We start from the raw sequence: 26,147 nt of genomic DNA on the forward strand, positions 1-26,147 counted from the left end.
CAACGATTTATCTAAAGTCCCAAAGCTGTCCTGAGTCTCTCCAGGGATAGGCTACATGACTTTGAAGATGAACAAAGTAATACACCAGTTTGACAGAATGAAAATGTATGCACTCACTACCTGTAAGTCGCTCTGGATAAGAGCGTCTGCTAAATGACTCAAATGTAAATGTAAAAATGTATGTACAGAATGTTTTTGACATTCAGTATAGTCTGGCAATCTGTCACCCATCACAATGTGTGGTAAAACGTTATGCACCTCCAGTAATCTTTTCAAAAGCTCTGTAGGCGACGATATTGCATTTATTCCATGATCAAATGTAACATGCCTGACCTTGATGATTGTTCAGAATGGAGAATGTTTCGTCTCAGATAAGGACATCCTGTGCTTCACATTGCTGTGTAGCAGACACACTCAGCACTGCCTTATGGCAACATGACAAGGTACATCCATTCATTTATCCATTTAGGATACTGATAATATGGCAATGCTATTCAATTTAATGAGGACACAGATTTTTCCTGACAAGTCTTCACGTTAGCCAATGCTATACATTTGGTATGGGTTATGTCCCAAATGGCACCCTATGGGCCCTGGTCAAAAAGTAATGCTCTATATAGGGAATAGGGTGTAATTTGGGACATTATCTTTCCCCTGCTTAACTGTCAGTCATGCCAGACTAGTCATAGTAAAACCATCAACCTGTAATGTACAGTAGCGGTAGCTACAAGACATATTTTTCACCACTTGAAGGAAGCTCTCTATTTCTGCTGCCAGGAGACAAAAACAGCTCTGATCTGGCTTTGACGGCTCTGGCCTACATGGTATTCCAGGAAAACTAGGGCAGCCTACCCAATTCTGCATGCCATTTATGAAACCTGTATTCGAATTTATGAGCTGGAGTGAGGAATTGATGCCTACACATTATCTCTAAGAGAAGAATTTCATGCCATGAGCCTCTGAAGCTTCACACTAGACACACTCACAACATGTTAACCTAATGCATTTGCTACAGTGCTGTATGCAATTAGGCCAAAAGCTTTAAAACACTATACAGTGAGGGAAAAAAGTATTTGATCCCCTGCTGATTTTGTACGTTTGCCCACTGACAAAGACATGATCAGTCTATAATTTTAATGGTAGGTTTATTTGAACAGTGAGAGACAGAATAACAACAATAAAATCCAGAAAACGCATGTCAAAAATGTTATAAATTGATTTGCATTTTAATGAGGGAAATAAGTATTTGACCCCTCTGCAAAACATGACTTAGTACTTGGTGGCAAAACCCTTGTTGGCAATCACAGAGGTCAGACGTTTCTTGTAGTTGGCCACCAGGTTTGCACACATCTCAGGAGGGATTTTGTCCCACTTCTCTTTGCAGATCTTCTCCAAGTCATTAAAGTTTTGAGGCTGACGTTTGGCAACTCGAACCTTCAGCTCCCTCCACAGATTTTCTATGGGATTAAGGTCTGGAGACTGGCTAGGCCACTCCAGGACCTTAATGTGCTTCTTCTTGAGCCACTCCTTTATTGCCTTGGCCGTGTGTTTTGGGTCATTGTCATGCTGGAATACCCATCCACGACCCATTTTCAATGCCCTGGCTAAGGGTAGGAGGTTCTCACCCAATATTTGACGGTACATGGCGCCGTCCATCGTCCCTTTCATGCGGTGAAGTTGTCCTGTCCCCTTAGCAGAAAAACACCCCCAAAGCATAATGTTTCCACCTCCATGTTTGACGGTGGGGATGGTGTTCTTGGGGTCATAGGCAGCATTCCTCCTCCTCCAAACACGGCGAGTTGAGTTGATGCCAAAGAGATCCATTTTGGTCTCATCTGACCACAACACTTTCACCCAGTTCTCCTCTGAATCATTCAGATGTTCATTGGCAAACTTCAGACGGCCCTGTATATGTGCTTTCTTGAGCAGGGCGACCTTGTGGGTGCTGCAGAATTTCAGTCCTTCACGGCGTAGTGTGTTACCAATTGTTTTCTTGGTGACTATGGTCCCAGCTGCCTTGAGATCATTGACAAGATCCTCCCATGTAGTTCTGGGCTGATTCCTCACCGTTCTCATGATCATTGCAACTCCACGAGGTGAGATCTTGCATGGAGCCCCAGGCCGAGGGAGATTGACAGTTATTTTGTGTTTCTTCCATTTGCAAATAATTGCACCAACTGTTGCACCTTCTCACCAAGCTGCTTGGCGATGGTCTTGTAGCCCATTCCAGCCTTGTGTAGGTCTACAATCTTGTCCCTGACATTCTTGGAGAGCTCTTTGGTCTTGGGCATGGTGGAGAGTTTGGAATCTGATTGATTGCTTCTGTGGACAGGTGTCTTTTATACAGGTAACAAACTGAGATTAGGAGCACTCCCTTTAAGAGTGTGCTCCTAATCTTTCTGATTGAGAGGGGGTCAAATACTTATTTCCCTCATTAAAATGCAAATCAATTTATAACATTTTTGACATGCGTTTTTCTGGATTTTTTAGTTCTTATTCTGTCTCTCACTGTTCAAATAAACCTACCATTAAAATTATAGACTGATCATTTCTTTGTCAGTGGGCAAACGTACAAAATCAGCAGGGGATCAAATACTTTTTTCCCTCACTGTATATACACACACACAAAAGGTATGTGGACACCCCTTCAAATTGACTATTTCAGCCACACCCGTTGCTGACAGATGTATAAAACCGAGCACACAGCCATGCAATCTCCATAGCCAAACACTGGCAGTAGAATGGCCTTACTGAAGAGCTCAGTGACTTTCAACGCGGCACCGTCATAGGATGCCACCTTTCCAACAAGTCAGTTAGTCAAATTTCTGCCCTGAAGTGGAAACGTCGAGGAGCAACAACGACTCAGACGGGAAGTGGTAGCTCACAGAACGCGATCGCAGAGTGCAGAAGCACGTAAAAATCGTCTGTCCTCGGTTGCAACACTCACTACCAAGTTGCAAACTGCCTCTGGAAGCAAAGTCAGCACAAGAACTGTTCGTCTGGAGCTTAATGAAATGGGTTTCCATGGCCGAGCAGCCGCACACAAGCCTAAGTTCACCATGCGGAATGCCAAGCCGCGGCTTGAGTTATGTAAAGCTTGCTGCCATTGGACTCTGGAGCAGTGGAAACGCATTCTCTGGTGTGATGAATCACACTTCACCATCTGGCAGTCCGAAGGACGAATCTGGGTTTGGTGGATGCCAGGAGAACGCTACCTGCCCGAATGCATAGTGCCAACTGTAAAGTTTTGTGGAGGAGGAATAATGGTCTGGGGCTGTTTTTCATGGTTCGGGCTAGGCTCTTTAGTTCCGGTGAAGGGAAATCTTAACTCTACAGCATACAATGACATTCTAGACGATTCTGTGATTCCAGCTTTGTGGCAACAGTTTGGGGAAGGCCCTTTCCTGTTTCAGCATGACAATGCCCCAGTGCACAAAGCGAGGTCCATACAGAAATGGTTTGTCGATATTGGTGTGGAAGAACTTGACTGGCCTGCAAAGTGCCCTGACCTCAACCCCACCGAACACCTTTTGGATGAATTGGAACGCCGACTGCGAGCCAGGCCTAATCGCCCAACATAGTGCCCGACCTCACTAATGCTCGTGGCTGAATGGAAGAAAGTCCCCGCAGCAATGTTCCAAGATCTAGTGGAAAGCCTTACCAGAAGAGTAGAGGCTGTTATAGCAGCAAAGGGGGGACCAACTCCATATTAATGCCCATGATTCTGGAATGAGATGTTCGACGAGCAGGTGTCCACATACTCTTGGTCATGTAGTGTATGTAGTGTTATATATATCTAAGTGAGAGACTAAGGGAGTCGCTCGGAAGAGAGAAATGACTGTTGTTTCACCTCATACTGTTATGTTGTTGGGTATCTCTGGGGTCACTGAGCAGCCCCCCAACCAGACAGCTGAGCTCCACACACGCAGGGGTGTAGGCAGTACTGTATTCGTCAACAACATCTCCATGGGGGGTTTTGATAGAGCCGCTCCACAGTGTGTTTCCATCTGGCTGTTGAGGGGAAAGTTTTACGCTCTCATTCGGAGATCTGGAATGCAGTCATTAAAGCTAGTGCAGTGGAGAAGGCCTGGGGTTGCTATGGCAACCTGCCGGTTGTGAGCCGCTCTCCTCTTCTTGACTGATAAGGTAGCAGGAAGAGGAAATGAGACTATGTACTATGATGACAAAACTGTACAGTACAATACCACAGATCGAACAATGAGACAGATATTTCACCGGATGTATTATGTGAAGCATCCGCTTGGCGTTTCCACTCACTACCAAATATGGTAGTGAGAGGAAGCCCACTGGCCGGCAGCGGGAGAAGATGGAACTAGATGGATTTTGGCCAACATTCTACACATTTTCTCATCAATGAAACATTTGATCTTAATACAGTTTCTGTTCCTGAAACTAAAATATGTTATGAACAGAGTGGACTACGTTTTGTAGACTTTACCCTTTGCAAACTTAAAAAAAAAACTGTTGTTTAGAAGGAGTGCAAAGGCAAATTGAGTTATTGCACACGCGCACTTCACAGAGGAGGCGTTCCCTAACGGAAATATGCAGATGCTGCTAGATCGCGCCAATTGGATCTCGCTAACTCATGCTTGGCTCTGCCCACCTCCTTGCTTGTTCTGCCCACTTTGACTAATTTGTTCCGATTGGAAACAACAGGCTGTGGGTCTATCTTGGTTTAGTTATAAAAAATATGACAATACTGTACTATGATGACAATACTGTATACAGTACAGTGGTGATTGTTTTTATGGGATAAAACCTGATTAATGCTTTTATTTTCAGGGGGGAGAATCATACGATTCTATAATCTGATTTACTCTACTACAGTGGGATTAATTGTGTTTCATCTCATGATGAAATCCATAGCTGTATAAATCATTCTTTGTCCCATTCCACACACACACACACAAAATGAGGCTTAGACCTATAGTATAAAGGTCAAAGACTATACTCTATCCAAAAATAGGAGCTGATGCATTAAACGAGAATAACAAACTGAAATTCATTCATTTACACACACTTTCTTGCCATTGAGAAAAGCAATTCAACAAAGGACCTACTTTAAGCCTAGTTGAATGTTGTTCAAATTTAATCAGTTAGGTATGTGAGTGGAATTCTTTAAGCTTAGTTGACATAGGTTTGGTGCTGGTAGTAACGTTTTTAAAAAAAACGCCCACACCAGTAGAAATCCACTTTTTCGAGCTGAAAGACAAATGGCCAGAGCTTACCCATGATGTTGCACAACGATTTAAGTCAATACGTCATCGTTTTAGTCAAAGTATGATATATTTGGGCTTGAAGTGACAAATCCGAAATGCCCACTTCATGCAATGTCTTTTCCTATCAAGTTTCAAGTTTTATTAGTCGTATGTACAGGATACACATGGTATACACCAGAGGTACTCAACTCTTACCATATGTGTCAGAGGAAGGACCTCAAAATTGTCAAAGACTCCAGCCACCCTAGTCATAGACTGTTCTCTCTGCTACCGCACGGCAAGCGGTACCGGAGTGCCAAGTCTAGGTCCAAAAGACTTCTCAACAGCTTCTACCCCCAAGCCATAAGACTCCTGAACAGCTAATCATGGCTACCCGGACTATTTGCACTGCCCCCCCACCCCATCCTTTTTACGCTGCTGCTACTCTGTTAATTATTTATGCATAGTCACTTTAACTCTACCCACATGTACATATTACCTCAACTAGCCGGTGCCCCCGCACATTGACTCTGCAACGGTACCCCCCTGTATATATAGCCTCCCTACTGTCACTTTATTTTACTTCTGCTCTTTTTTTTTTTCTCAACACTTTTTTTTGTTGTTGTTTTATTTTTTACTTTTTTTGTTAAAAATAAATGCACTGTTGGTTAAGGGCTGTAAGTAAGCATTTCACTGTAATGTCTGCACCTGTTGTATTCGGCGCATGTGACCAATAAAATTTGATTTGATTTGATTTGGACGATGTCCGGATTATCCTGGTCTCTGTTCTAATAATTAATTGCACACACCTGGTGTTCCAGGTCTAATGCAGTCCCTGATTAGAGGGGAACAATGAAAAAATGCAGTGGAACTGGCTTCGAGGTCCAGAGTTGAGTTTGAGGGGGTATACACCGTCCAACAAAATGCTTCCTTGCAGGTTCTTTCTCGACAATGCAACAATAAGAAATGTGCCGTCTTTTCCTATGATAAATTATTTTCAGCCTACGATTCGTTTCAGGGCTGAGTTTTATTTGAATGTTACCACCCACCAGCGTGGCATTTTTTTATTAAATCAGAAACTGCTGAAAAGTTATTCCTCTTCGCGACTGAGATGCGCCAAACAGCCTTGTGTCCACTTGGCCGCCTGAGCCAGCGAGCAAATTAAAATAGGGGGTGCAAACTTATGTTTTAGCACCACTTTCTTTTACTAGAAAATTATCGATCCATTGGATGCCAATTATCACAAATGTTTTTGCTAGTCTGTATAAAAAAATGACCATTTTATAAATGGTATAATTGCGTGATATGATAGCTCCCCCCAAGTTTTGCTTCACTACACGCTCCACTGCTTTGATTGGTGTAACGTTAGCTAGAAACCACTGTCTATCCAGATAATGAAAAGGCACCCGCAAAAGAAAATGAAAGGAATGTGCGGCGTGCATGATCAAAGTCATTCAGTGGCGATTTTAGCATGTAATCCTTGGTGAAGCAAACAAAAACAAAAAATGTTTAGATGCATGCCAGCAAAGCCACTACACAACACTAAACCACACATTAATTCCACTATAACGGTGACCACAAACTGTTAGAGCCTACATAAAGCTGTCCCAACAGTAGAATCCCAACACCTTACCACTACTACACCTGGCTATCAGCGGAGCCTTGTCTGGGAGCGAAATAGTTCATTCAGCCTCATTTACTGCCTTTTAAAAAAACATAGCTGATACGGCTGACTTGCTTAAACAAATGTGGTTTCTACTGACAATTGAGATGTAAAAACTATGGCATAAGAGGACGACGAGCGGAGAAGAGGCAATCCGTAATTTTGATTAAGACATTAATGAGCGAGCTAGGACAGACGGACTCAATATAACTATTTGTTCAGCACTTTTGAAATGTACAGCGACAGAATTCAGAACACGGGCCGTTCTACAGTATTCTCCCTGTACACCAAGTCAGAACCGTAGGATAAATAAAGGGGGCATATAAGCAGACAATGAAAACTCTTACAATAGTCGATGATGACATTTCTCTATAGGCTAAATGTGCACCACCAAGTCAGAACAGTAGGCTAAGTTATGAGGGGAAAAGAGACCAAATTATTAGGGTGAGGCACATGGCCTACTAACAGCTTACTACACAACATACACTTAGTATTACTTTCTTAGCTAGAGTATACATATCTCCCTGGCATATTAAATCATTTATGCAGCAGCATACAAGACATTTTTGGATTCACCTTGTGCTGTGCTCACTTGAACAAGAAGGTGGTGCGGCGGTCCTTCGTGGAAAGTTGTCATCAAAGTCTGGCATTCTCTGGATTTATGATGCTTTCAAGACAACTGGGAACTCGGAAAAAAAACAAGGTTGAATCATGACATCAGTGATCTTCAGGTCGGAGCTCTAGAAAGAGGCCCGAGTTCCCGACTTGGAATTCCGAGTTGGATGACTGTTTAAAACGTATTTTCCCAGTCGGAGCTCGTTTTTTTCAGAGTTCCCAGCTGTTTTGAACTCACTGAAGAATGTAATTTCCCAGTTCCGAGTTTCCAGTTGTTTCAAACGCGGCAGAAGTCATGCTGGATTGATAGCATGGCCAATGTTGAATGCTTATCCCTTTAAGCTTGGAAAAACAGACCCTTAAACCCAGACTTGGACCATACACCCACTACATTGCTTTGCAATGCTTGTAGTTAGCCACTGGTTCCTCCCACACCACTTATTGTTGAATTTGCGATTTCCAACTTGTTGTGTAATGTTTATGTCCAATGGCCGATGAGCACCGATACGTTTTATTTATAATTTTTCTTCATATGACAAGGATTGAAAAGGATTTGTTAGTAGATTGTCGACTTGAATCATGATGATGACTGCTAGCTTACTAGCTAAGATTTTGAAAGTATGATGTTGACACGATCAGTCCAATCAAAGCTACTGTACATATAACGTGATTTAACGTCATTTTAACTGTGGCCAATGACCTTGAGCCTTTTTGGATGGGCAATTCGAATGTAACTCTAGGCACCCAAAGGCCTTGAATTTGAGCTCTCCCCATTGATTTTGCGGTGACATAGTGTCCCCATGAGTGACAGAACACTGAGCAAATCACAGCGCAACTAGCTAACATTACCAACCACTACACTCCGTATTTTCCGCTGGCTGCCCCACCAGCACAGAAAGCACTGAGCAAGGTTGAAACACCTGCATTTTGGAGCTGCCTTACTCAAGAAAGTAAAAAAGAGACCATGTTTGTTTACGGCTTTATTAACTTTATTTTTTAAATATTGTTTGCAATCTCATGTGACACGTATTAATGCCAAAATAACATTTGTATTTTTAGCTATATAGGTGTGGCTCAAAACAGGTGGGGCTCTGCCCATGTGAGAACCGGGAGCAACGGCTGACTTGCCTTTGCTGTACCAGCCCAACTAGATGGTGCAGTCCCTTAGGTGAAAAAAGTTTGAACCCCCCCCCCCCCCCCCCCACTATACAAAATTACATTGGTTTCCTTACCCTGTAAGCAGTCTATTGACAAGGTATGACAGCAACCCATGCATTGGTTTTGTTGGCTACTGTTTCAAATGCTAACTTTTTAGCATTTATGGCACAAATCAGCGCAAAGGGTGGCTATTTGAAGAATCTCAAATATAAAATATATTTTGATTTGTTTAACACTTTTTTGGTTACTACATGATTCCATATGTGTTATTTCATAGTTTTGATGTTGTCACTATTATTCTACAATGTAGAAAATAGTTTTTTTTTTAACTTTTAACTGGTACTGTATATACACGTTTTAATATACTTTCCTTGATTAGTTTACTCCAGTTAGGGGAGGGATGGTAGGGTTAGGGGAAAATAATGGACAATTCTTAGGCTTCTACTTCCAGCTTATACATACTATATACATTTTACAGACGCAGTATATTTTATAATAGTTACTTTTTGTTTTTAGTCCCATCCTTCAGCTCCACTCAACCCCTCCCACACCATCCAGTTTTTTTCTATTTACCATATATTTTTCAACTGTGCTGTGATGTTTCACAAAAGTTCTGAACCTTTCTATTCTCATAGATTCTACATATTGTAAATTAAAGGTAAACATTTTTGCTAAGAGTATTATTATATTATTAAATCGATTGACTATGACTTTTTTAAATCACCCAGCAGTGCTATTTGCAGGTAAATGTTGCAATTCTTCAGCCAGTCCTGAACTTGTGACCAAAAATGAGCTATATATGGACAGTACCAAAACAAATAATCTAATGATTCTGTTTCTTCGCAGCAAAATCTGCAGAGCTGGGATGGTTATATATATATAACATTCTATTGGTTGCAGAATTGTGTATAATAATTTACATTGAAAAACTCTAAAATGTTGAATCCAGCATTGTTTGTGTATCAGTTCATAAACCATGTGCCATGGAATCGGTACATCGAAAATCTCTTCCCAACTATTTTGCAATCTATATGGAACAGCTGTCAATTTTTTTGGTCCTTAAATGAAACTGGTATAACTTTGTTATTTATCACAATTTTCTTTAGCCAATTTTGGTCTTTAATGCAGGGCCGACAGACAAGTTCCTTACTTTCTCCCCCTTCCACTTGCCTCTTCCATTTTTGCAGTAATGCTGCAATTAGTTGGTTGTAATTTTGAGTAGAGTAGATATTTCCATATATTCTTGTTAGCTGCGTGTGACATAACTCCACCAGTCCTATTCATGATATAATTTACAAAGATGAGGTTATAATCTGAATAAAAGGGAAAAAGGCTATTCTTGAAGATGCGGTTAGACATTCTTACTAATCTGCTAGAGAACCAGTTCGGATTTAAGTATAACTTTTGTATGATTGAAGCCTTTACTGAGTTTATGGTTGTTTGTGGGGGAAAGGGGTTGAGTGTGTATGAGTGTTTGTGTATCCCACAACTGTTGCTAGGGTGTAAAGATGTTAGGGACAATATAGGAGGAAACACAATAATTGTTTGCTAAAATAATAATTGCTTGCCAAAAATGTAATTTTTGTCATGGCAATCCTGGTTAAAGGTAAAAATCCTTTGCATGAACTGCCTACATTATTACGAATATTATTTGTTAATTATAGAAATTAAGATAAGCAGGATTTTTAAAATATATATATTTTTAATAGCTATATATAATGCAAATCGAGATGAGGGCAATGGAAATGCTTTTGGCGGTTGATCTGCTTCTGTTCTGTGAGTGGCACTGTGTGCTCTTTTCGAAGGATGGGTCCCAGTCTCTCGGGGGCCCTGGGATCCAGGGGGACAGGGGTGGTCTGCCGGTCACTGGGATGACAACCCAGCTTGTAATGGGGAGGGGTTTTAGTGGGGGGCAAATATTTTTCTCCATGGTCAAAGACATTTAAAAGGGGTGATGATATTAATTCATAGTAATTTTGATCCGAATGCGCAAATTGTCCAAACAGATCTTCAAGGTAGATGGATGATTTTAAATATGTAATTGGACCATAAACAGATATGGCTCATTAACCTATACGTTCCAAATAATGTTGATCCACGCTTCTTTGAAATGTATATAATAATTGATCAACCCTACAAAAAATACAAGACGATTATTATGGTGGGAGATTAAAATACGGTTTTAAATACAGTGGTTTGTGAAAGTATTCACCCCCCTTGGCATTTTTCCTATTTTATTGCCTTACAACCTGGAATTAAAATGGATTTTGGGGGGGTTTGTATCATTTGATTTACACAACATGCCTACCACTTTGAAGAAGCAAAATATTTTTTGCAAAAAAACAGAAAACTTGAGCGTGCATAACTATTCACCCCCCACAAAGTCAATACTTTGTAGAGCCAACTTTTGCAGCAATTACAGCTGCAAGTCTCTTGGGGTATATAATAAATATAAATATAAATAATAAATATAAATATAAATAAATATAAATAAATAATAATAAATAATAAATATAAATAAATAATAAATATAATATGCCATTTAGCAGACGCTTTTATCCAAAGCGACTTACAGTCATGCGTGCATACATTTTTTTTTTTTTTTTTGTGTATGGGTGGTCCCGGGGATCGAACCCACTACCTTGGCGTTACAAGCGCCGTGCTCTACCAGCTGAGCTATGTGCCAAGCTTATAGAGGGTATGTCTCTATAAGCTTGGCACATCTAGCCACTGGGAATTTATTTTGCCCATTCTTCAAGGCAAAACTGCTCCAGCTCCTTCAAGTTGGATGGGTTCCATTGGTGTACAGCAATCTTTAAGTCATACCACAAATTCTCAGTTGGATTAAGGTCTGGGCTTTGACTAGGCCATTCCAAGACATTTAAATGTTTCCCCTTAAACCACTTGAGTGTTGCTTTATTAGTATGCTTAGGGTCATTGTCCTGCTGGAAGGTGAACCTCTGTCCCAGTCTCAAATCTCTGGAAGACAAACAGGTTTCCCTCAAGAATTTCCCTGTATTTAGCACCATCCATCATTCCTTGAATTCTGACCAGTTTCCCAGTCCCTGCCGATTTAAAAAACATCCCCACAGCATGTTGCTGCTGATGATGCTGCCACCACCATGCTTCACTGTAGGGATGGTGTTCTCAGGGTGATGAGAGGTGTTGGGTTTGCGCCAGACATTTTCCTTGATGGCCAAAAAGCTCAATTTTAGTCTCATCTGACCAGAGTACCTACTTCCATATGTTTGGGGAGTCTCCCACATGCCTTTTGGTGAACACCAAACGTGTTTGCTTATTTCATGTGACACTTAGATTGCACACAAGTGGACTTTATTTAACTAATTATGTGACTTCTGAAGGTAATTGGTTACACAAGATCTTATTTAGGGGCTTCATAGCAAAGGGGGTGAATACATACAGTGGGGAAAAAAAGTATTTAGTCAGCCACCAAATTGTGCAAGTTCTCCCACTTAAAAAGATGAGAGAGGCCTGTAATTTTCATCATAGGTACACGTCAACTATGACAGACAAAATGAGAATTTTTTTTCCAGAAAATCACATTGTAGGATTTTTAATGAATTTATTTGCAAATTATGGTGGAAAATAAGTATTTGGTCAATAACAAAAGTTTCTCAATACTTTGTTATATACCCTTTGTTGGCAATGACACAGGTCAAATGTTTTCTGTAAGTCTTCACAAGGTTTTCACACACTGTTGCTGGTATTTTGGCCCATTCCTCCATGCAGATCTCCTCTATAGCAGTGATGTTTTGGGGCTGTCGCTGGGCAACACGGACTTTCAACTCCCTCCAAAGATTTTCTATGGGGTTGAGATCTGGAGACTGGCTAGGCCACTCCAGGACCTTGAAATGCTTCTTACGAAGCCACTCCTTCGTTGCCCGGGCGGTGTGTTTGGGATCATTGTCATGCTGAAAGACCCAGCCACGTTTAATCTTCAATGCCCTTGCTGATGGAAGGAGGTTTTCACTCAAAATTTCACGATACATGGCCCCATTCATTCTTTCCTTTACATGGATCAGTCGTCCTGGTCCCTTTGCAGAAAAACAGCCCCAAAGCATGATGTTTCCACCCCCATGCTTCACAGTAGGTATGGTGTTCTTTGGATGCAACTCAGCATTCTTTGTCCTCCAAACACGACGAGTTGAGTTTTTACCAAAAAGTTCTATTTTGGTTTCATCTGACCATATGACATTCTCCCAATCCTCTTATGGATCATCCAAATGCACTCTAGCAAACTTCAGACGGGCCTGGACATGTACTGGCTTAAGCAGGGGGACACGTCTGGCACTGCAGGATTTGAGTCCCTGGCGGCATAGTGTGTTACTGATGGTAGGCTTTGTTACTTTGGTCCCAGCTCTCTGCAGGTCATTCACTAGGTCCCCCCGTGTGGTTCTGGGATTTTTGCTCACCGTTCTTGTGATCATTTTGACCCCACGTGATGAGATCTTGCGTGGAGCCCAAGATCGAGGGAGATTATCAGTGGTCTTGTATGTCTTCCATTTCCTAATAATTGCTCCCACAGTTGATTTCTTCAAACCAAGCTGCTTACCTATTGCAGATTCAGTCTTCCCAGCCTGGTGCAGGTCTACAATTTTGTTTCTGGTGTCCTTTGACAGCTCTTTGGTCTTGGCCATAGTGGAGTTTGGAGTGTGACTGTTTGAGGTTGTGGACAGGTGACTTTTATACTGATAACAAGTTCAAACAGGTGCCATTAATACAGGTAACGAGTGGAGGACAGAGGAGCCTCTTAAAGAAGAAGTTACAGGTCTGTGAGAGCCAGAAATCTTGCTTGTTTGTAGGTGACCAAATACTTATTTTCCACCATAATTTGCAAATAAATTCATTAAAAATCCTACAATGTGATTTTCTGGATTTATTTTTCTCAATTTGTCTGTCATAGTTGACGTGTACCTATGATGAAAATTACAGGCCTCTCATCTTTTTAAGTGGGAGAACTTGCACAATTGGTGGCTGACTAAATACTTTTTTTTCCCACTGTATGTATATGTATATATATATATATATATATATATATATATATATACACACATACATACATACATACACACATACATCGATAACCGTCACTTTTTAATCATTACCTCATCAGTCTCATTCTGAACGTCGCATAATCCTTGAACCTGCAAGAACCCTAACCTTAATTATGAGTCAGCAATTCACAAATTGGATTAATTATTTATTTACTAGCTAACACAATACATACATACTTAATACATGAGAAAAGTCCCTAGTGGACTAACAGCATTACTGCTTGGTTATCAAAAAGGGAGGGGTCAATAGAAGGAGGGAGAGAGGGACAAAGAGAGTCAAACTTATCGTACATACATTTGGAAACTATGCTCACGGTAATCAGAATACTTAGCACCCTAACCACCGCCCGTTTGGGTAAGAAATGCAATGTATTTACGTGTAGAATGTATTCTCCCTCGTCTCTCTGTTTAAACCAATCAATCCTATGAGGAAGGTGCCGATGGGTGTAAGGCTCTGGTTTTCCACCGGAGGTCACAAAGTCCTTTGTAGAGCTTCTCTGGTTGTGAAGTGGTTGTTAGAGCTCATACTTCAGATGTACCAACGGTTGTCTGAGATGGGATTGTCCTCGCCACCTCGTGTCTTTAGTCAAAGTTCTAGACTACTTTACATGCCAGCTGCAGACTGGTAATGCTACGGTCTAGTGAGTTTCTTCTTCTTGTGTAGAGATTGAGAGTTTCAGAGTTTCTCACCATTTCAAACGTGTGGACTAACGTCTCACGTTTCCTGGTCTTAGAGTTTCAACCATTTGCAACATTCAGTTCGCGCTGTATGTCGGCTGGTCTATCTGGTCTAACCATTTTAAGCTGTGTAGCCACAGCTCCACGCTTCCTGGTCTAAATGTAAATGTAGTTACCAAGACTTTTATCCTCGGGTAAAAAGGGGGCGTTCCATCACGCCAACACAATGTCTGTGCTCACTTGGGCATGGTTACTGACTGGGCAAAAGTTCTAATGAGAAAACAATTATCATTAGAAGGCTAAAATCACATTGCTATCTTAACCAAAATACTCTCATACTTAATAATATATTTATACAACATTTAGATGTACAGTTATTTCTTGATACCATCCTGAAGATCTCGTACAACGCTGTGTACTACTCCCTTAACAGAACAGCGCAAACTGGCTCTAACCAGAAAATAACGGAGTGGGAGGCCCCGGTGCACAACTGAGCAAGAGGACAAATACATTAGAGTGTCTAGTTTGAGAAACAGACGCCTCACAGGTCCTCAACTGGCAGCTTCATTAAATAGTACCCGCAAAACACCAGTCTCAACGTCAACAGTGAAGAGGCGACTCCGGGATGCTGACCTTCTAGGCAGAGTTGCAAAGAAAAAGCCATATCTCAGACTGGCCAAGAAAAAGAAAAGATTAAGATGGGCAAAAGAACACAGACACTGGACTTTTTCTTTGCAACTCTGCCTAGGTCAGCATCCCGGAGTCGCCTCTTCACTGCTGACGTTGAGACTGGTGTTTTGCGGGTACTATTTAATGAAGCTGCCAGTTGAGGACCTGTGAGGCGTCTGTTCTGTGAAGGGAGTAGTACACAGCATTGTACGAGATCTTCAGTTACTTGGCAATTTCTCGCATGGAATAGCCTTCATTTCTCAGAACAAGAATAGACTGACGAGTTTCAGAAGAAAGTTCTCTGTTTCTGGCCATTTTGAGCCTGTAATCGAACCCACAATTGCTGATGCTCCAGATACTCAACTAGTCTCAAGGCCAGTTTTATTGCTTCTTTAATCAGCACAACATTTTTCAGCTGTGCTAACATAATTGCAAAAGGGTTTTCTAATGATCAATTAGCCTTTTAAAATTAAAAACTAGCAAACGCAACGCGCCATTGGAACACAGGACTGATGGTTGCTGATAATGGGCCTCTGTACGCCTATGTAGATATTCCATTAAAAATCAACATTAACAATGTCTACACTACACTGTATTTCTGATCAATTTGATGTTATTTTAAATGGACAAAAAAAGTTTTCCTTTCGAAAACAAGGACATTTCTAAGGGACCCCAAACTTTTGAACGGTAGTGTACATACACAGTACCAGTCAAAAGTTTGACACACCTACTCTTTGAAGAGTTTTTCTTGATTTTTACTATTTTCTACATTGTAGAATAATAGTGAAGACATCAAAACTATGAAATAACACAAATGGAATCATGTAGTAACCAAAAAAGTGTTAAACAAATCAAAATATATTTTATATTTGAGATTCTTCAAATAGCCATCTTTGTCTTGATGACAGCTATGCACATTCTTGGCATTCTCTCAACCAACTTCATGAGGTAGTCACCTGGAATGCATTTAAATTAACAGGAGTGCCATCTAAAACGTTAATTTGTGGAATTTCTTTCCTTCTTAATGCGTTTGAGACAATCAGTTGTGTTGTGACAAGGTAGGGGGGTATACAGAAAATAGCCCTATTTGGTAAAAGAACAAGTCCATATTATGGCAAAAACAGCTCAAATAAGCAAAGACAAAACGACAGTCCATCATTACTTTAAGACATGTAGGTTAGTCAATCCGGACAATTTCAAGAACTTTGAAAGTTTATTCAAGTGCAGTCGCAAAAACCATCAAGCACTATGATGAAACTGGCTCTCATGAGGACCGCCACAGGAAAGGAAGACCCAGAGTTACCTCTGCTGCAGAGGATAAGTTCATTAGTTACCAGCCTCAGAAATTGCAGCCCAAATAAATGTTTCACAGAGTTCAAGTCACAGACACATCTCAACATCAACTGTTCAGAGGGGACTGTGTGAATCAGGCCTTCATGGTCGAATTGCTGCAAAGAAACCACTACTAAAGGACACCAATAAGAAGGAGAGACCTGCTTGGGCCAAGAAACACGAGCAATGGACATTAGACCGGTGGAAATTTGTCCTTTGGTCTGGAGTCCAAATTTTAGATTTTTGGTTCCAACCGCCGTGTCTTTGTGAGAGGCGGTGTGGGTGAACGGATGATCTCCACATGTGTATTTCCCACCGTAAAGCATGGAGGAGGAGGTGTGATGGTGTGGGGGTGCTTTGCTGGTGACACTGTCTGTGATTTATTTAGAATTCAAGGCACACTTAACCAGCATGGCTACCACAGCATTCTGCAGCGATACGCCATCCCATCTAGTTTGGGCTTATTGGGACTATCATTTGTTTTTCAACAGGACAATGACCCAACACACCTACAGGCTGTGTAAGGGCTATTTTACCAAGAAGGAGAGTGATGGAGTGCTGCATTAGATGACCTGGCCTCCACAATCCCCCGACCTCAACCCAATTGAGATGGTTTGGGATGAGTCGGACCGCAGAATGAAGGAAAAGCAGCCAACAAGTACTCCATATGTGGGAACTCCTTCAAGACTGTTGGAAAAGCATTCCAGGTGAAGCTGGTTGAGAGAATGCCAACAGTGTGCAAAGCTGTCATCAAGGCAAAGGGTAGCTATTTGATATAAATATATTTTGATTTGTTTAACACTTATGTTTACTACATGATTCCATATGTGTTATTTCATAGTGTTGATGTCTTCACTATTATTCTACAATGTAAAAAATAGTAAAAATAAAGAAAAACCTTTGAATGAGTAAGTGTGTCCAAACTTTTGACTGGTAGTGTATATATTCCAGTCATACTTTCTCAAAAGCTTTTTCAAAGTCAGCTATGAATACCAGGCCTGGTTTCCCAAATTTCTCATAGTATTTTATTGTTTCCAGTACTGGTCTTATATTATCTCCAATGTATTGTCCATGTAAAAAACCTGTCTGATTAGGATTAATAATATCCAACAATATCTTTAATTATTTTCCCGTATTTAAAGGCTTTAATTGCATCAAGAAGTTCCTCCTCTGTAATTTGGCATTCACATGAGTCTCTGTACAGCTGTTAATTTTACATTATTAATAGGAAAAAACTCCTTACAGCTTAGTGGAGATGGTGGAGACTGACTCGTTGTTGGGATGGGATTGGCATGGGTGGTCCATGGGTGGCTTTTGACAATTTCTTTGGATTCTTCATGTATTATTCTGTAGCTAGGTTTCCATCCAATTGATTACAGATTTTCATGTGAATATTCAAAAATCTGCATAAAGAAAATATGCACATTTTCACACCAGTGGTGTGTTTCCACCAAACTGATGAGATTATTATGGATAAGAGCGAGAATATTTGTATTTGTCAAATGGCAGTCAAGCATCGATCATTATCATGTCACCAGAATAAGACCCTCAATATTTATTGGAAAGGAGCGTCAAGCTCATCACTTTCACCACCCTGTGAAGTTCATTTTAACTTATTTCATCTGTAACCTCAAACTGCATGGTTTCCCAAGTCCACACCATATCATTGCATGACTCCAAATTTACTTCGATATGATGGTTATTACAGTGCATTCGGAAAGTATTCAGACCCCTTCTCCACATTTTGTTACGTTACAGCCTTATTCTAAAATGTATTAAATAAAATGTTTCCCTCATCGATCTACACACATTATCCCATAATGACAAAGAAAAAACTGGTTTTTAGACATTTTTGCAAAAGTATTAAAAATAAACGGAAATATCACATTTACATAAGTATTCAGACCCTTTACTCAGTACTTTGTTGAAGCACCTTTGGCAGCGATTACAGCCTTGAGTCTTCTTGGGTATGACACTACAAGCTTGGCACATCTGTATTTGGGGAGTTTCTCCCATTCTTCTCTGCAGATCCTCTCAAGCTCTGTCAGGTTGGATGGGGAGCATCGCTGCACAGCTATTTTCAGGTCTCTCCAGAGATGTTTGATCGGGTTCAAGACCGGGCTCTGGCTGGGCCACTCAAGGAGATTCAGAGACTTGTCCCGAAGCCACTCCTGCGCTGTCTTGGCTGTGTGCTCAGACCAGAGAATCTTGTTTCTCATAGTCTGAGTCCTTTAGGTGTCTTTTGGCAAACTCTAAGCGGGCTGTCATGTGCCTTTTACTGAGGAGTGGCGTCCGTCTGGCCACTACCATAAGGGCCTGATTGGTAGAGTGCTGCAGAGATGGTTGTCCTTCTGGAAGGTTCTCCCATCTCCACAGAGGAACTCTAGAGCTCTGTCAGAGTGACCATTGGGTTCTTGGTCACCTTCCTGACCAAGGCCCTTCTCCCCTGATTGCTCAGTTTGGCCTGGCGGCCAGCTCTAGGAAGAGTCTTGGTGGTTTCAAACTTCTTCCATTTAAGAATGATGGAGGCCACTGTGTTCTTGGGGACCTTCAATGATGCAGAAATATTTTGGTACCCTTCCCCAGATCTGTGCCTCGACACAGTCCTGTCTCGGCGCTCTACGGACAATTCCTTCAACCTCATGGCTTGGTTTTTGCTCTGACATGCACTGTCAACTGTGCGACCTTATATAGACAGGTGTGTGCCTTTCCAAATTATGTCCAATCAATTGAATTGACCACAGGTGGACTCCAAAAAAGTTGTAGAAACATCTCAAGGATAATCAATGGAAACAGGATGCACCTGAGCGCAATTTCAAGTCTCATAGCAAAGGGTCTGAATACTTTTGTAAATAAGGTATGTTTTTTTATTTGTAATACATTTGCAAACATTTCTAAAAACCCTTTTTTGCTTTGTTATTATGGGGTATTGTGTGTAGAAAAAATGAGGGGAAAATGTATTGAATCCATTTTAGAATAAGGCTGTAACGTAACAAAATGTGGAAAACGTCAAGGGGTCTGAATACTTTGCGAATGCACTGTATATCAATATCTGCACATAAAGGCGTTTCCAATTATGCAATTTCTCGCATAATTAATTTTCCCGACACAAAGAGATCCCACCATATTGAACAAACAAATTCTGTCAGCATTTATAAAATTGTACCGAAACGTAATGTTTCCATCACAGCTGTCGTGATTATTATTATTTTTTATATACGGTATGACTTTATTCGCATAAAAACTGTGGATGGAAATGTGGTTATTGTTGTTATTTTAGGTTGACTATAAATCCATTACACAATTTCTGATACATCATGTCCTACTTTTATTTTCCAGCATAAGTAAAAGCAGGAAATGTATCACCTACGCCTCTATGCCATTAATTCCAATTAGACTGGTTTGGATTTCTCCCTGACCAAGATGGCTGCCATTTTCTCCCATTATGGAATTGAGGGTTTATAACATAGCTCCTCTAGTAAGGTAATAGGATCTAAATATAGTCAACATGTTGTCATTACATACACAACTGATATATCTCATAACCTTCAAAAGCCACAACATTCATTCACATCCTAACTTTCTCACTCATCTAAAACCGAGTTCAATACAGAGCACAACACAAGAATGACGACGATGGTAACACTTTGAGATGGTATTTTAAACATACCTGTAACAAAACACCACGCGTCTCCTCTCTATCTTCTCCGAGTCGCAGTGTGCCGCGCAGTTCACAACTGTTGAGGTTTTCGGCAGCAATGACTTGGATTTTTCAGCCTCGCACTACGAAGCCCAGTTCGCGCTGCTTCAGTGAAAATAAAACAAATCTGCGATTCGTCAGTGAACATGTCCTACAGAAGAGACAGCGGGATAGAACCCGTAGCCTCGTATGCTCTGCACCCAACGCTGTGAGCGTGCAAAACCTGGCTGTGGTCATATGCGCAGGCAAGGTAAATAAATGATTCCTGAAATTGTTAAAGTCCTAGTGCCCTCAACTGTCCTTGTACATCAGAGAACAGGTTTCAATCGCTCTTCCACTCCTAACAAAGAAACAAAAGTATGTTTACTATGTCATGGGTGATTTATGAGAAGAAAGATATTTGCTATTGGCAAACAGAAAGCAGCCTTGTCAACTATTTCATCAGTGGATTTCAGTAGTATAGGTTGTGCACACACACAAACCCATGTTGCAACCTGGACTCAAGGGTAGACGTAATATAGTAAATGTAAATCCGGGAGAAGCCAATTAATATAATATGTTACATTTCGTATGGTGTGTATTAATTTGTGGATGTCCATCTACCATTTTGTATGATATGTTACGCTTTACAATTTGTATGATATGTTACGAATTCCAATTCGTACAATATGTTACCAATTTGCAAAATGTATGAAACTGTGTATGTTAAGAATTCAAATTTGTTGTGGCTAATGCTAACGTTAGCTAGATGGCTAAAGTCAGCTAGGCTAGGGGGGGACAGTGTTTCCCAAACTCGGTCCTGGGGGCGCCCAAGGGGTGCATGTTTTGGTTTTTGCCCTAACGCTACACAGCCGATTAAAATACTCAACTAATCATCAAGCTTTGATTATTTGAATCAGCTGTGTAGTACTAGGGCAAAAACCAAAGTTGGGTTAAAGGGTTAATGTTTGGGTTAGGGGAAGGGTTAGCTAACATGCTAAGCAGTTGCAAAGTAGCTAAAAAGTAGTAAGTAGTTGCAAAGCTGCTAAAATTGTAAAGTTGTCCATGGTGAGATTCAAACATGGAACCTTTGGGTTGATAGACGTTCACGTTATACACCCACACATTCACCCTGACCACCCACCCTACTTTCATTTTTGCCTTCTGTCTTATATAACCATACCAAATGTAACACATCATACTAATTTGAGTGTCCATGGTTTACATTTACTATGTTATGTCTATTCTGAGACCAGGCTGCATAAACACACACACACAAGCCACACATACATACTGTACATACACATGGTCAACACTGCCGTTCTACTGTAAATACTATTTATTATAAACTGGGTGGTTCGAGCCCTGAATGCTGATTTGCTGAAAGCCGTGGTATATTAGACCGTATACCACGGGTATGACAAAACATGTATTTTTACTGCTCTAATTACGTTGGCACCTGTTCATAATAGCAATAAGGCACCTTGGGTGTTTGTTGTATATTGCCAATATTCCACGGCTAAGGGCTGTTTCCAGGCATTCCACGTTGCGCCGTGCCTAAGAACAGCCCTTAGCCGTGGTATATTGGCCATATACATTTTAGTCATTTAGCAGACGCTCTTATCCAGAGCGACTTACAGTTAGTGAATGTATACGGTTTTTATTTATTTATTTTTTTCATACTGGCCCCCCGTGGGAAACGAACCCACATCCCTGCCGGCCAAACCCTCCCCTACCTTGGACGACGCTGGACCAATTGTGCGCCGCCCATGGGTCTCCCGGTTGCGACAGAGCCTGGACTCGAACCAGGATCTCTCTACTGCGTGCCACTACCCACTTCATATTTGTAAATACAGTGCAAATACAGTCCATTATTACTATGCATACTACTTCTTCTATTATACTGAACAAAAATATAAACACAACATGTAAGGTGTTGGTCCCATCTTTTATGAGCTGAAATAAAAGGTCACAGACATTTTCCATACGCACAAAAGCTTATTTCTCTGAAATGTTGTGCACAAATTTGTTTACATACCTGTTAGTGAGCATTTCTCATTTGCCAAGATATGCCACACCTGTCAGGTGGATGGATTATCAAGAAACTGATTAAACAGCATGATCATTACACAGGTGCACCCTGTGCTGAGGACAATAAAAGGCCACTCTAAAATGTGCAGTTTTGTCACACAACACAATGCCACAGATGTCTCAAGTTTTGAGGGAGAATGCAATTGGCATACTGACTGCAGGAAGGTACACCAGTGCTGTTGCCAGAGAATTGAATGTCCATTTCTCTACCATAAGCTGCCTCCAACGTCGTTTTAGAGAATTTGGCAGTACGTCCAACCGGCCTCACAACCGCAGACCATGTGTAACCACGTCAGCCCAGGACCTCCACATCCAGCTTCTTCACATGAGGTATAGTCTGAGACCAGCCATGTGGACAGCTGAAGAAACTGAGGAGTAGTTCTGTCTGTAATAAAGCCCTTTTGTGGGGAAGAACTCATTCTGATTGGCTGGGTCTTGCTCCTTAGTGGGTGGGCCAGTCTCCCAAGTGGGTGGGCCTATGCCCTCGCAGGCCCACCAATGGCTGCGCCCCTGCCCAGTCATGTGAAATCCATAGATTAGGGCCTAATGAATTTATTTCAAATGACTCATTTCCTTATAGAAACTGTAACTCAGTAAAATCATTGAAATTGTTGCAGCTTGCATTTATATTTTGGTTCAGTTTACTTCTACTACTTGTTATTTTTGACTTTACTCTTTTATTGTTGTTATTGATATTGATTAATGTACTGCATTGTTGAGAGAGCTAGCACATAAGCATTTCACTGCACCTTTTATACCTGCTTTAAACTGTGTATTCAGGCCCCTTCCTTTTTTCCACATTTTGTTACGTTACAGCCTTATTTTAAAATTGATTAAATAAATAAAAATCCTCATCAATCTACACACAATACCCCATAATGACGAAGCGAAAACCGCTTTTTAGACATTTTTGCACATTTATTAAAAATAAAAAACGAAAATACTTTGTTGAAGCACCTTTGGCAGCGATTACAGCCTCGAGTCTTCTTGAGTATGACGCTACAAGCTTGGCACACCTGTATTTGGGGAGTTTCTCCCATTCTTCTCTGCAGATCCTCTCAAGCTCTGTCAAGTTAGATGGGGAGCGTCGCTACACAGCTATTTTCAGGTCTCCAGAGATGTTCGATCGGGTTCAAGTCCAGGCTCTGGCTGGGCCACTCAAGGACGTTCAGAGACTTGTCCCTAAGCCACTCCTGCGTTGTCTTGGCTGTGTGCTTAGGGTCATTGTCCTGTTGGAAGGTGAACCTTCGCCCCAGTCTGAGGTCCTGAGCGCTCCCCATCCAACCTGACAGAGCTTGAGAGGATCTCAAACCCGTGAAGCAAGCTTCCAGAAAATTGGAACAGAAATGGCGCTCCACCAAACTGGAAGTCTTCCGACTAGCTTGGAAAGACAGTACCGTGCAATATCGAAGAGCCCTCACTGCTGCTCGATCATCCTATTTTTCCAACCTAATTGAGGAGAATAAGAACAATCCCCCCCCAAAATGTATACTGTCGCAAAGCTAACTAAAAAGCAGCATTCCCCAAGAGAGGATGGTGTTCACTTCAGCAGTGATGAATTCATGAACTTCTTCAATGAAAAGATCATGATCATTAGAAAGCAAATTACAGACTCCTCTTTGAATCTGCGTATTTCTCCAAAACTCAGTATCCTGAGTCTGCACAGAACTGCCAGGACCTAGGATCAATGGAGACACTCAAGTTTTTTTCTTGACACATTCATGGTCCTCTGTAGCTCAGCTGGTAGAGCACGGCGCTTGTAACGCCAGGGTAGTGGGTTCGATCCCCGGGACCACCCATACACAAAAATGTATGCACGCATGACTGTAAGTAGCTTTGGATAAAAGCGTCTGCTAAATGGCATATTATTATTATTATGAAAATAGTCATGGCCTCTAAACCTTCAAGCTGCATACTGGACCCTATTTCAACTAAACTACTGAAAGAGCTACTTCCTGTGCTTGGCCCTCCTATGTTGAACATAATAAATGGCTCCCTATCCACCGGATGTGTACCAAACTCACTAAAAGTGGCAGTAATAAAGCCTCTCTTGAATAAGCCAAACCAATTTTTTAAAACTATCGGCCTATATCGAATCTCCCATTCCTCTCAAAGATTTTAGAAAAAGCTGTTGCGCAGCAACTCTCACTGCCTTCCTGAAGACAAATAATGTATACGAAAAGCTTCAGTCTGGTTTTAGACCCCATCATAGTATTGAGACTGCACTAGTGAAGGTGGTAAATTACCTTTTAATGGCATCTGTCCTCGTGCTCCTAGACCTTAGTGCTGCTTTTGACACCATCGATCACCAAATTATTTTGGAGAGATTGGAAACCCTAATTGGTCTACACGGACAAGTTCTTGCCTGGTTTAGATCTTATCTGTCGGAAAGATATCAGTTAGTCTCTGTGGATGGTTTGTCCTCTGACAAATCAATTTTATGTTTCGGCGCTCCTCAAGGTTCCGTTTTAGGACCACTATTGTTTTCACTATCTAGTCATTCGGAAACATAATGTCAACTTTCACTGCTATGCGGGCGACACACAGCTGTACATTTCGATGAAACATGGTGAAGCCACAAAATTGCCTACCCTGGAAGCCTGTGTTTCAGACATAAGGAAGTGGATGGCGGCAATTGTTTTACTTTTAAACTCTGACAAAACAGAGATGCTAGTTCTAGGTCCCAAGAAACAAAGAGATCTGCTGTTGGATCTGACAATTAATCTTGATGGTTGTACAGTCGTCTCAAATAAAACTGTGAGGGCCTTCGGCGTTACTCTGGACCCTGATCTCTCTTTTGACTAACATATCAAGAATATTTAAAGGACAGCTTTATTCCATCTTCGTAACATTGCAAAAAATCTGAAACTTTTTGTCCAAAAATTATGCAGAAAAGCTAATCCATGCTTTTGTCACTTCTAGATTAGACTACTGCAATGCTCTACTCCGGCTACCAGGATAAATAACTAAAAAACTTTAGTTAGTGCTAAACACAGCTGCTAGAATCTTGACTAGAACCAAAACATTTGATCCTAATAGCTGACCTAACAACAGCAGTCAAGCACCCAAGCTAATTGGCTAACGTTGGATAGCTTGCTAGCTACTTCCAGACACAAATGAGGGAACAGCTCACTCTGACCATTTTACTCGCCCTTTTGAAATGTATACTTGCATAGTGGAGTCTTTTGTTAAGACATGTAGCTAGCTAGCTAAACAATGAACCATAATCCCAACTCATGACGTTACTACTCTGCATGAATCTGCAGGTAGCTAACCAACCAGGTTCAATGTTAGCTAGCTAACACTAGGCTATAACTAGCAAAGCAAATGGCTCTGAGATACAAATAATATTACTACACAGATCATACACGTAATGTTAGCTAACGAGCCAGCCAGCTAACATTAGCTAGCTAGCTAACAGTACACTTTAACTTAAAATGAAAACGACTTTCTGACAAAATTAGAAACGTGACATATCTGAAAATGTAGCTCGCTACAGTGCCTTGCAAAAGTATTCATCCTCCTTAGCGTTTTTCCTATTTTGTTGCATTACAACCTGTAATTTAGATGGATTTTGGGGGGGATTTCATGTAATGAACATACACAAAATAGTCCAAATTGGTGAAGTGAAATGAAAAAAATAACTTGTTTCAAAAAATTCTAAAAAATAAATAACGGAAAAGTGGTACGTGCATATGTATTCACCCCCTTTGCTAAGAAGCCCCTAAATAAGATCTGGTGCAACCAATTACGTTCAGAAGTCACAATTAGTTAAATAAAGTCCACCTGTGTGCAATCTAAGTCTCACATTTTCTATCAGATGATCTCAGTATATATAACCTGTTCTAAAAGGCCCCAGAGTCTGCAACACCACTAAGCAAGGGGCACCATGAAGACCAAGGAGCTCTCCAAACAGGTCAGGGACAAAGTTGTGGAGAAGTACAGATCAGGGTTGGGTTATTTTAAAA

At 41.1% G+C, this 26,147-nt stretch overlaps 1 protein-coding gene across 1 annotated transcript in view; it reads right to left on the reverse strand.

Moving 5' to 3' along the window:
• Nucleotides 1–20,285, reverse strand: part of LOC311106174 (rho GTPase-activating protein 32-like) — a 47,455-nt gene extending 27,170 nt beyond the window's left edge. The window contains exon 1 of the mRNA XM_084148494.1: nt 20,080–20,285. The gene's annotated coding sequence lies outside the window, so the exon portion shown is untranslated. The remainder of the gene's footprint in view (nt 1–20,079) is intronic.
• Nucleotides 20,286–26,147: the final 5,862 nt, after the last annotated feature.

Source organism: Coregonus lavaretus (genome assembly GCF_964263955.1).
Source record: "Coregonus lavaretus genome assembly, chromosome: 30".
NCBI lineage: Eukaryota > Metazoa > Chordata > Actinopteri > Salmoniformes > Salmonidae > Coregonus > Coregonus lavaretus.